The sequence below is a fragment of the Miscanthus floridulus genome, chromosome 7 (assembly GCF_019320115.1).
Source record: "Miscanthus floridulus cultivar M001 chromosome 7, ASM1932011v1, whole genome shotgun sequence".
Lineage (NCBI taxonomy): Eukaryota > Viridiplantae > Streptophyta > Magnoliopsida > Poales > Poaceae > Miscanthus > Miscanthus floridulus.
In genome coordinates, this window is record NC_089586.1 from 88,304,103 (window position 1) to 88,316,397 (window position 12,295).

Below are 12,295 nucleotides of genomic sequence, written 5' to 3' on the forward strand. Positions count from 1 at the left end.
GCCGTTGTAGAACATTAGGAACTTGTGGCCGGTGAATTGTGTTCCATTGTCAGTGATGATGGTGTTTGGAACCCCAAACCTGTGGATGATATCAGTGAAGAACAGCACCGCTTGCTCGGATTTGATTCGAGTGATCGGACGAGCCTTGATCCACTTGGAGAACTTGTCGATCGCTACCAGCAAATGGGTATAGCCCCCGGGGGCCTTCTGTAGAGGCCCAACCATGTCTAGCCCCCACACGGCGAACGGCCATGTAATGGGGATGGTTTGGAGGGCTTGGGCTAGGAGGTGCGTCTACCGCGCATAGTACTGGCATCCCCCGCAGGAGCGTACCAGCTTGGTGGCGTCAGCAACCGCCGTTGGCCAGTAGAACCCTTGGTGGAAGGCGTTTCCGACGAGCGTCTAAGGCGCTACATGGTGCCCATAGGCTCCTGCGTGCAAGTCCCAAAGTAGGGCTTGGCCTGCCTCGGTGGTGATGCACCATTGAAGGACGCCAGATGGGCTTCGCCTGTACAACTCGCCATTGCTAAGGACATAAGTTTTGGCTCGTCACGCAAGCCATCGAGCTTCAGTCCTATCTGTAGGAAGCTCTCCTCGAACGAGGCAATCAAGGAATGTGACTCGCTAGTCCATGCCCTGGTCGACCTCAGGAGGCTCCGTGTTGATTTCCATGGCCTCAAGCTCGGCCACAGGGGCCTCGATGATAGAGGGGGCCTCGGGCCCTGCGGTGGGCTCGACCGGTGGGCCCTCTTCTGCCACCAAGGCATAGTCGATGGAAGGCTTATGGAGGTCTCTGGCGAAGATGTTCCGGGGGACCGGGGCTCGTGCCGACGCCATCTTGGCTAGTTTGTCCGTGGCCTCGTTCAATTTTCGCGCAATGTGGTTGAGTCCGAGACCATCGAACTTGCCTTCTAGGCGACCTACCAACTTGCAATATGCCTCCATTTTGGGGTCATGGCAGTTCGACTCCTTCGTCACTTGATCGACGACGAGCTACGAATCACCCCGTATGTCGAGACGCCGTATTCCAAGTTCGATGGCGATCTGCAAGCCGTTGATGAGGGCTTCGTACTCGGCTACATTGTTGGAGGCGGTGAAGTGGAGCCGAATCAGGTAGCGCATGTGCACTCTGAGGGGTGAGATGAAGAGCAGACCCGTGCCTGCCCCAGTCTTCATCAGGGACCCATCAACGTACATGGTCCAGCATTCCGCCTGGACTTGAGCAGGTGGTAGTTGGGTGTCGGTCTACTCAGCCACAAAATTAGCCAAGACCTGAGATTTAATTGCATTCCAAGGCACAAAAGACAGGGCTTCCCCCCTGAGTTTGATGGCCCACTTGGCTATCCTACCCGAGGCCTCCCGGTTCAAGATTATCTCTCCCAGAGGGAAAGACGACACCACGCTCACCGGGTGGGACTCGAAGTAGTGACATAGCTTGCATCGAGCCAAGACTACGGCGTAGATCAGTTTCTGGATGTGGGGGTAGCATGTCTTAGTCTCAGAAAGCACATCACTGATGAAGTAAATAGGTCATTGGATGGGTAGAGCATTCCCCTCTTCCTGCCTCTCAGTCACTACGGCCGCGCTGACCACTTGGGTCATTGCGGCGACGTAGAGTAAGAGGGCCTCGCCCTTGGTCGGCGGCACCAGGACGAGAGGATTGGTGAGCAGTGCCTTGAGCTTGGTGAGGGCTTCTTCGGCCTCGGGGGTCCAAGAAAAGCGTTCGGATTTTCTCAAGAGGCAGTATAGAGGTGTCGGGTACCATAAAATAGGGTACCCCGAGCGTATACCGAAAGAATCACTTAAACCCCATAAAAAAACAAAGCCAAAAGGTAAACCATTGGTTAACCCCTGGCCTTGCCCGAGCCCACCGGCTCTCCACCTCGCTCGAGGCCTCGTACGGGAGGCCTCGATGGCCTGCCAAATCTCTGCCTCGCTCAAGGCCTCGCACGCGAGGCGTCGACGGGGAACCAATTCTCCGCCTCGCCCGAGGCCCTGCGCGTAAAGCCTCAAACGAGATGACGATTCTCCGTATCACTCGAGGCTGGCTCGGCAATAACCCGTCGCTTCTGCCTCGACTAGTCTCCCCGACCGAACGTCACATCCCATTAATATGCCAACCACTCCCACGATATCAGCCGGATGACAGCTCGACACTACGGAGTGGCCGACGAGATGGGAAGTCGCATCAATGCCCTACCGTCCAGGACAGGACAGGGTAGGGGTTACCGGCCACTGTGCTCTGGTGCTATGGCCCATGATCTGCGCCCACACCACACTATGCCACCCAACCCCTGCCCTAGGAACAACACGGCATGGGAGTCAAGCCCGAGTCACCATAGCCTCGGAATCAGTGTACGAGACCAGCTGCTCCCCCCGAGCCTCGACAATATACTTTAGGGTCTCGGCAACCTCGGGATTCGCGCCCACCGAGCCTCCCACGATGGCTCGGCCTCGGCACCAACTGAGCCTCAACTTCTCACGAGGTCGACACATAGTGACCAGCACGATGACCGTCGCACCCTGCTTCAAGCTTTCACTGGAGCTCCCACGACGCACAGGATCGGATGTGACCGGCGCGTCACCCTAGTACTTCAAGGATGGGACCACTCCATCGACCACGCCACCACAGTAACAGGCTACAGGGCTCGGACATGCCGCCTCTATTCGCACGATGCCGTGTAGCTAGTGCATGTATCACCCTTGTCCCCCTTCAACTATAAAAGGGAGGGACTAGGGCCGTTTCTAGGGGGATCGGACGTTTTATGATTTAGGCCTACGCCATGCGATGAACTCACACATAAACACATAGACGAACACACAAGCTTCTTCGCTGCTTGAGATCAACATCTTAAGCAACCCATGCCACTCCATGTAGAGACTTGGGACTAGCTCCCTCTCTCGCCCTACTACGAGCATTTCGGTGCAAGGAATACAAGATCAATCTCTTAGACTGGACATAGGGTACCCATTGCCCGAACCAGTATAAACCTTGTGTCTCTTTACATCACCATACAGGATCGGGAACATGTAGTAGAAATTCACTAGTTGGTTGAGGGCTTGCCGGTCCAAAACACCGACAATTGGCGCGCCAGGTAGGGGCATCTGCGTGTCAGCTTCGTCATCCCCAACCAGTTCTGGATGGCAGACCCCGTACGACCGCTACGTCTCAGCACGGTGATCTAGTTCGGGAGCCTAGAGTTCATGTCTCTAGGATCTGAGTACGACATGGTACTCCACACCCCCGAGCCCCACTGACCGATGACGACGTCACACACCAGCAGCCCAGGCGTAGGCGGCGCCAGGGTCGCCGCCCCCATCATGCCCACCAAGCGCGACGCAGACGGAACCACCCTGACACTGCACAAACCCAAGGCGACGTGCCACGCCCCACCGGTATCCCAATGCCTAGCTATTGGCACAAGGTCCCTGGTTGGGGACCTATCGAGCCTGAGCCTGGACAAGGGAAAACGTCGGTGGCATGCGGTGACGCCCCATCATCAAGCTGTGCCCCACGACATCCTGAGGAGCCAACTCCGGCAGAGCAGGACCCGGCGATGGCACCATCCCCGTACCCTTTCGGGTTGAGAAATGCCACCGCCTCCTATGCTTATGCCTATGCTTCCACTCACGCGGATCCCTCAGGACGCCGCCATCGCTTCGCCCTCGACTTCAACGCCACGGATTCGACCCACACCCATGCTGACTCCTCAAAGGAGGATGAGGCATGGGCCAGAGTGGATTTCTCTGGACTCCATGACCCTGAAGACATGCGCCGCTTCTTGGCCGCGAGCGACTACTGCTTCGGCTACTCCGACTCTGACGACGAAGGCACTTACGACCCCACTCACGAGTGTTTCCACGTCGGGCTTGGGATGCCAAGAGCGGGTGAGGAGGACGAGGGGGTAGGCAACCATTCCCCGCTTCGCCAGGGAGCAGGCACCGCCACACCTCCACGCGTCGTCCCACCGGCAGTGCGGAACAGGAACCTTACCCCTGCACAACCTCAACGCCCGGACCTTGAATAGCTCCTTGAGCTCTAGGCCAAGGTCGAACAAGATCGACTCCTCCTGTAGCAGCTTCGAGACACTCTTGAGCAGGAGCAGCGAGGTCACGGTGATGGCGGAGGAGCCCAACGGAGGGCCCATGACGTCCACCACCGCATCCACGACGATGAAGGGAGTGAGCAACCCCCAATCTTCAATCGCGCTAGCCAGAACGTCGTGGCTACGGCGATGCTAGTCCGCATGATGCTCGAGCCCTCTACCATGGAGGGACGATGGGTCCACGGCGAGCTCCAGGATCTCCTCAAGACCACCATGGTGCAGCAAGGCGAGAGTTCTGCCTCCCAACAGTGCGTGGGTGCCTCAGACCTTCCCACGGCACCACCTCGGCAGGATAGGGAGGCCTTGGTTCGTCCCGAGCCTGCTCGGGCACCAATAGCCCATAGGGTCCCCTTGCTGCTCGACCGCCTTGGCAACCGACGCAAGGTGCAGGGTGACCAAGAGGTGGTCAGCAGGCAACGATGCCACGACAATGAGGGGCCTGCCCGGGGCTACCATCCGCACCGAGGTGTCCTGCTACGATAGTGGGGAGGACCGTAGCCCTTACCCTGAACCACCTGGCCCCGCGTAGTTTTTAGTAGGGCCATCCACGTCGCTCAGTTTCTTAGCCTGGTTTCGCCAAACCGGCCAACCTCACAAAATACAGTGACAAAACCAACCCCCGAGCTTTGGCTGGCCGATATTACCACCTAGCTTATCTGCTAGCAGCGCGGATGACGACCTACTCATCATCCGTACCTCCCCTTGCACTGTCATACTCGGCGCGAGCCTGGCTCGAACACCTTCCTTCCTCACAGATCCACGACTGGCGTGACTTACTCAGGGTCTTTGTCGGGAATTTCTAGGGCACATATGTGTGCCCGAAACTCCTGGACCTTAAAAGCTATCGCCAGAAGCCGGACGAGTCTCTCCGAGACTTCATTCGGTGGCTTCTCCAAACAGTGCACCGAGTTGCCCAGCGTTGGTGACTCAGAAATCGTCCAGGCTTTCCTCTCCAAGCACCACCTGCGAGACCCTGGTCCGAGAGTTAGGCTGAAACATGCCAACCTTAGCTGCCGTGCTCCTCGACATCGCCACCAACTTCGCCTCGGGCGAAGAGGCCATCAGGGCCATCTTCCTCGACGGTGACTCCAAGGGGAAGTGGAGGGACGAGGCCCCCGGGGCCTCGGCTCCCCACCTCCCCAAGAAAAACAAAAAGGGTCGCCCGGGGAAACAGGAGGTCCTCGAGGCCGATCTAGTCACGGCCGCAGAATGCAAGAATCCTCGAGGCCCCGGGCTCTTTGACGACATGCTGAAGAAGCCCTGCCCTTACCACCAGGGCCCGGTGAGGCACGCCCTCGAGGATTGCACCATGCTCCGGCATTACTACACCAAGCTCGGGCTCCCCGATGACGATGCCAAGAAGAGGGGCGCCAATGACCGGGACGATGACAAGGACGACGGGTTCCTAGAGGTGCACAATGCCTTCATGATCTTTAGCGGACCCTTAGCGTGCCTTACGACGCGCCAGCAAAAGAGGGAACGCCAAGAAGTCTTCTCGGTTAAGGTGGCCTCTCCCCGGTACCTCGACTGGTCTCGGGAGGTGATCACCTTTGATCGGGATGACCACCCTGACCATGTCCCGAATCCCGGGCAGTACCCACTCGTTGTTGACCCGATCATCGGCAACACCTGACTCACCAAGGTGTTGATGGACGGAGACAGCGGCCTCAACATCCTCTACGCCAACACCCTAGAGCTCATGGTGCTTGACCAGTCGTGGCTCCGAGGTGACGCCGTGCCTTTCCACGACATCGTGACAGGGAAACGCACGTGACCCCTTGGGTGCATCGACCTGCCCGTCTGCTTTGGTACTCCCTCCAACTACCGCAAGGATGTCCTTACCTTCGAGGTGGTTGGGTTCAAGGGAACTTACCACACCATCCTAGGGCGGCCGTGCTACACCAAGTTCATGGCGGTCCCCAACTACACGTACCTCAAGCTCAAGATGCTAGGCCCCAACGGTGTCATCATGATTGAGTCCATGTACGAGCATGCTTACGATTGCGACATCGAGTGCATCGAGTACGCTGAGGCTCTCATAGAGGCCGAGACCCTCATTGCTGACCTCGATCGACTCGGTATCCAGCTGCCCGAGCCCAAGCGTCATGCCGGGACTTTCGAGCCCGCGGAGACCATCAAACTCATCCTGGTTGACCCCACCTACCCCGATGACCGGGCGCTGAGGATCAGCGCCACCCTCAACATCAAATAGGAAGCCGTGCTCGTCAACTTTCTCCGCACGAATATCGATATGTTCACATGGAGTCCCTCGGACATGCTGGGCATACCGAGGGAGGTCGCCGAGCATGCCATGGACATTCGGGCCGGCTCCAGGCCGGTGAAGCAGCGCCTGCACCGATTCGACGAGGAAAAGTGCAGGACCATCGGCGAGGAGGTGCAGAAACTTCTGGTGGCTGGATTCGTCAATTAAGTATCCCATCTAGAGTGGTTAGCTACCCCTGTGTTAGTCAAGAAGAAAAATGGGAAGTGGAGGATGTGTGTAGACTACACCGGTTTGAATAAAGCCTGTCCGAAAGTCCCTTTCCCATTACCTCGAATCGACCAAATCGTTGACTCCACTGTGGGATGTGAGACCCTGTCTTTCCTTGATGCGTATTCCGATTACCATCAAATCAAGATGAAAGAGTCCGACCAGCTCGCGACTTCTTTTATCACACCATTTGGCATGTACTGCTATGTGACTATGCCTTTCAGCCTCAGAAACGTAGGGGCCACTTACCAGCGGTGCATGACCCAGGTCTTTGGTGAACACATTGGGCAAACCATCGAGGCCTACATGGACGACATCGTGGTCAAGTCTAGAAAGGCCAGGGATCTCGTCGATGACCTGGAGATAGCCTTCAAATGCCTTAGAGAGAAGGGCATCAAACTCAACCCCGAGAAGTGTGTCTTCAGGGTCCCCCGAGGCATGCTCTTGGGATTCATAGTCTCAGAGCGTGGCATCAAGGCCAACCCAGAGAAGGTCTCGAAGGTGACCAGCATGGGACCAATCCGAGACCTCAAGGGAGTGCATAGGGTCATGGGATGCCTTGTGGCCCTAAGTCGCTTCATCTCATGCCTTGGCAAAAAAGGCTTGCCTCTGTACCGCCTCTTGAGGAAACCCGAACGCTTTTCTTGGACCCCCGAGGCTGAAGAAGCCCTTGCCAAGCTCAAGGCAATGCTCACCAATCCTCCCGTCTTGGTACCGCCAGCCAAGGACAAGGCCCTCTTACTCTACGTCGCCGCAATGACCCAAGTGGTCAGCGCGGCCGTGGTAGTGGAGAGGTAGGAAGAGAGGCATGCTCTACCCATCCAACGATCTATTTACTTCATCAGCGAAGTGCTCTCTGAGACCAAAACACGCTATCCCCACATCTAGAAGCTAATCTATGTCATAGTCTTGGCTCAGCGCAAGCTGCGACACTACTTCGAGTCCCACTCGGTGACTGTGGTGTCATCTTTCCCCCTAGGAGAGATAATCTATAACCGGGAGGCCTCAGGTAGGATAGCCAAGTGGGCCATTGAACTCATGGGGGAAGCCCTGTCCTTTGTGCCTCAGAAAGTAATAAAGTCTCAGGCCTTGGCCGATTTTGTGGCTGAGTGGACCAACACCCAGCTGCCACCTGCTCAAGTCTAGGCGGAGTGCTGGACCATGTACTTCGACAGGTCCCTGATGAAGACCGGGGCAGGCACGGGTCTGCTCTTCATCTTGCCCCTCAGAGTACACATGCGCTATATGGTTCGGCTCCACTTCGCTGCCTCCAACAATGCAGCCGAGTACGAAGCCCTCGTCAACGGCTTGCAGATCGCCATCGAACTTGGAGCATGGCGTCTCGACATCCAGGGCAACTCGCAGCTCATCGTCGATCAAGTCATGAAGGAGTCAAATTGCCTCGACCCCAAAATGGAGGCATACTGCAAGTTAGTACGTTGCCTAGAAGACAAGTTCGACGGTCTCGAACTCAACCACACCATGCGGAATTACAATGAGGCCACGGACGAACTGACAAAGATGGCGTCGGCACGGGCTTCGGTCCCCCCGAACGTCTTTGCCAGAGACCTCCACAAACCTTCCATCGACTATGCCTCGACAGTGGAGGAGGGCCCACCATCCGAACCCACCGCAGGGCTCGACGCCCTCTCTACCGCCGAGACTCCTTCGGCCGAGCCTGAGGTCATGGAAGTCGACACGGAGCCTCCCGAGACCGACTAGGGCACGGACTGGCAAGTCCCGTTCCTTGATTGGCTCGCTCGGGGAGAGCTTCCCATAGATAGGACCAAAGCCCGACAGCTTGCGCAACAAGCCAAAACTTATGTCCTCTGCAACGGCGAGTTGTATAGGCGAAGTCCATCTAGCGTCCTCCAACGATGCATCACCACCGAGGTAGGCTAAGCCCTACTTTAGGACTTACACGTGGGGGCCTGCGGGCACCATGCGGCGCCTTGGACGCTCATCGGAAACGCTTTCCGCCAAGGGTTCTACTGGCTGGCGACGGTTGCTGACGCCACCAAGTTAGTACACTCCTGCGAGGGATGTCAGTACTATGCGAGGTAGACGCACCTCCCGGCCCAAGCCCTCCAAACCATCCCCATTACATGGCCGTTTGCCGTATGGGGGCTTGACATGGTCGGGCCTCTACAGAAGGCCCCCGAGGGCTACAACCATCTACTGGTAGCAATCGATAAGTTCTCCAAATGGATCGAGGCCTATCTGATCAACCAAATCAAATCCGAGCAAGCGGTGCTATTCTTCATGGACATCATCCACAGGTTCGGGGTTCCGAACACCATCATCACCGACAACAGGACACAGTTCACCAACCAAAAATTCCTGACATTCTATGATGACCACCACATCCGAGTGGCCTGGTCGGCCATAGGACACCCAAGGACAAACGACCAAGTAGAACGTGCCAACAGCATGATCCTACAAGGCCTCAAGCCAAGAATTTACAACTGGTTGAAAAAGTTTGGCAAGAAATGGCTCGCCGAACTCCCGTCGGTCATCTAGAGCCTGAGGAACACTCTGAGCTAGGCCACGGGGTTCACACCATTCTTCCTAGTCTATGGGGTTGAGGCTATCCTCCCCACTGACTTGGAATATGGTTTCTCGAGGCTACAGGCCTACAACGAGCAAAGCAACCACACCGCCCGTGAGGACGCCCTCGACCAACTGGAGGAAGCCCGAGACATTGCGCTGCTACATTCGGCCAAGTACCAGTAGGCTCTACGGCGCTATCAAGCCCGGCGCATTCGAAGCTGAGACCTAAAGGTAGGCGACCTGGTGTTGAGGCTGAGGTAGAGCAACAAGGGCCACCACAAGCTGACCCCACCATGGGAAGGACCATACGTCGTCACCCAAGTGCTGAAGCCCGGGACCTACAAGCTAGCCAACGAGAATGGCGAAATCCTCAACAATGCTTGGAACATAGAACAGCTATGTTGCTTTTACCCTTAAATTTCCAAGCATTGTATACATTGTTTCTCGAAATACAATTAAGAAACGTTCTTTAGTTGTTCTAATTTTTCGAGAAACCCCCCGAGCCCATCGCGGGCCTCAGCATTACGATAACACCACAAGGGAGACACGGCTCTGCCTCTGCAGAACCAAGCCTCCCTCGGGGGCTAGATGGGGGTCTCCCCCCTAAGTCCCACGCACCATTTTTTTAGTCGTTTTTTGAAAAAAAATCCTACGCCAAACTCTCTAGCATGCTCTGACAAATCGGTTGTGAAAAACCCAAGGACCGAAAGTCCGTCTCAGGGCTAGAAGGCCGGTAGAGTCGCGAGACAGCCTACGCCTCTGGGCTATGGCGCTCCCTCACCACCTTTCGCCCAAGGGACGGCTTAGGTTCCAAGGATGTTTTTTGCAAAGAAATCTGATCAGAGACAACAGAGGGCAGAGGCTCGGAAATACAAGAAAAATGATTAAGAAGCACGAGTACTTTAAAAAAGGCCTCGACGGCCACAAGCGTTACAATACAAAGTTAATCCCTATTCTATTTACATGCCTCTTGGGCCCAGGTCATGGCTCAGGGTCTCCAGCACCGACGGACGGTGTGGAGGGGACCACCTCTTCAAATAACTTGGCCAGCACCGTGCCGAGGCCCTCCGCCACCTCCATCAGCTTTGCGACCGCCTCATCGGCCTTCTCGTCATCGTCGGGCAGGACGTAGCCATCGCTGATGGCCTGGAGGTCAACGCCGATGTAGTGCGAGGCGATGACAGCCAGGGCGCGCTTGACGCCCGTGTGCAGCGCTCCTCGAAGCTGCTCACGCACTTGGCCGCTCAGCGTAATCAGGCGGCTCTCGAGGGAGCTGCCCGACTGGACCCCCTCGGCCTCTAGGGCCTCGCAAGCGGTACGAGCAGCACTTTTCAGCGCGTCGTGCTCCCTGATCTCGGTCTCGAGCACCGCCTACATGGCGATAGAGGCCACGGCTGCCCGAGTGACCTCCTTCTCCAGCTCTGCGCCAAAAGAAACAAAATGGGGTTGAGCGCAAAGGAAAACAAGCCAAATAAGGGTAGAAGCCTACGGGACTCACCCTTGGCTTTCTCCTCCCGGCGTCGGGCCTCGACCCAAGAAGCCTCGGCTTTCTCCTTCCAGCGTTGGGCCTCGACCCAAGAAGCCACGGCCTTCTCCTTCAGGCATCGGGCCTCGACCTAGGAAGCCTCGGTCGCCCTAGAAGCCTCTCCCTCTAGCTCTGTATCACAGCAAGGAGTCGGGGGCTAAACACAAGAAAAACAAATTAAACTAAGGGAATAAGACTCAACCTCGGCCTTTCCCCTCCAGACCACAGCCTTGGTCCGGGAAGCCTCGGCCGCCTTGAGGGCCTCATCCAAGGCACCTTTCATCAGCTGGTGTGCACCCTGCTCCGTCCCTAGCTGTCCAGAAAGGGCCTTGACAGAGGTCGTGGCTTCTTTAGCCCGGGACCTGAAGGCATCCCGATCACCGGCCATGCGAGTCAGCTCCTCCTCCAACTCCTTGACCCGTGCCACCAAAGGGGCGACCTGCTCCTAGGCCGTGGCCGCCTCGACCTTTGCATCGGCACAACGAAGGCGGAGGTCCTCCACCTCCGCGCTCCGCGCCGACAGGAGCTCGTTGGCGCCGGCAAGCAGGCCCTTCTGCCACTAAAGCTGGTCCCAGACGTCCCTCTCCTGTCAGAGAAAGACTGACTTCCCAAGGGACCAGGTCTCAAGCTCCTGGGTAAGCAGAACAGGGGTCATTCACTACAAGAAAACTCAGAAAAAGATGACACCACATGAGAAAAGAAGGCGCGAACCTAGGCGACGCCGGGCAGATCATCGGCCACCACGGACAGCGCCGTCCGCAGTGATCGCTCCGCCAGCTGGCGGTATTGCTCGAAGGTGCCCCAGCGCTCGTCCTCGGCCGTGTCCTCGAGGGCGAATAGAGGCTCCCCCTCGAGGTCATCTTGGCTCTACCACAGAACACGCGGGTGATCCCACCCGTGGGGCTCGGGTCATACCCACACGAGGGCCAAGCTTCCCTCGCCCGGGGTCGGAGCCGGCTGTTCCACGGCATCGACCACCTCGGCGTCGACCACCTCCTGCGCCCGGGAAGTATCGTCAAAGGAGATCGGGTAGACCTCTGCCTCCTGGATGCTCTCCCGTAACGGCGACAGGCCTTGGAGCAGGGGCGCCATCGAGGCCTCCGCCGCCTTCATCTCCACTTCCTGGGCCGATGGCTTCACTGCAATCACATCGGCCTTGGTGGCCCCAGGGGCTCTGGCCTCCGCCATCATGGCCTCGATGGTCCCGAGGGCTCCAGCCCCCGCCGCTGCGCCCTCGGCGGTCTTGGGTGCCCCGGCCTCCATCGCATTAGCCTCGGAGGCCTAGGGGCCTCGACCTCAGGGGCCTCGGCAACTAAGGTCGCCTTGGCCCCATCTGACTCACGATCCTCATCCTCACAGGGCGGAGGTGCTCCCTCCCCCATCTGTGTCGGGGTCGCCTCGGCAGCCCCTCCTTGGGCGGCCGGCTCCTTCGGGTCGGCCCTTGCCAACGCCGCGCCATGTTGTATGGCGGCTTGCGCCTCCGCCACCCAGTGGGCGGTGGAGCCGGGGCTCACCTTGAGCGCCTTAACGGGCACCAAGGTGGGCACCTCCGCAGGTCACTTCCGGCTAAAGACAAAATACTTGCGGGGTCAGCATGAGATCGAAGAACGAATGAAAAATGTT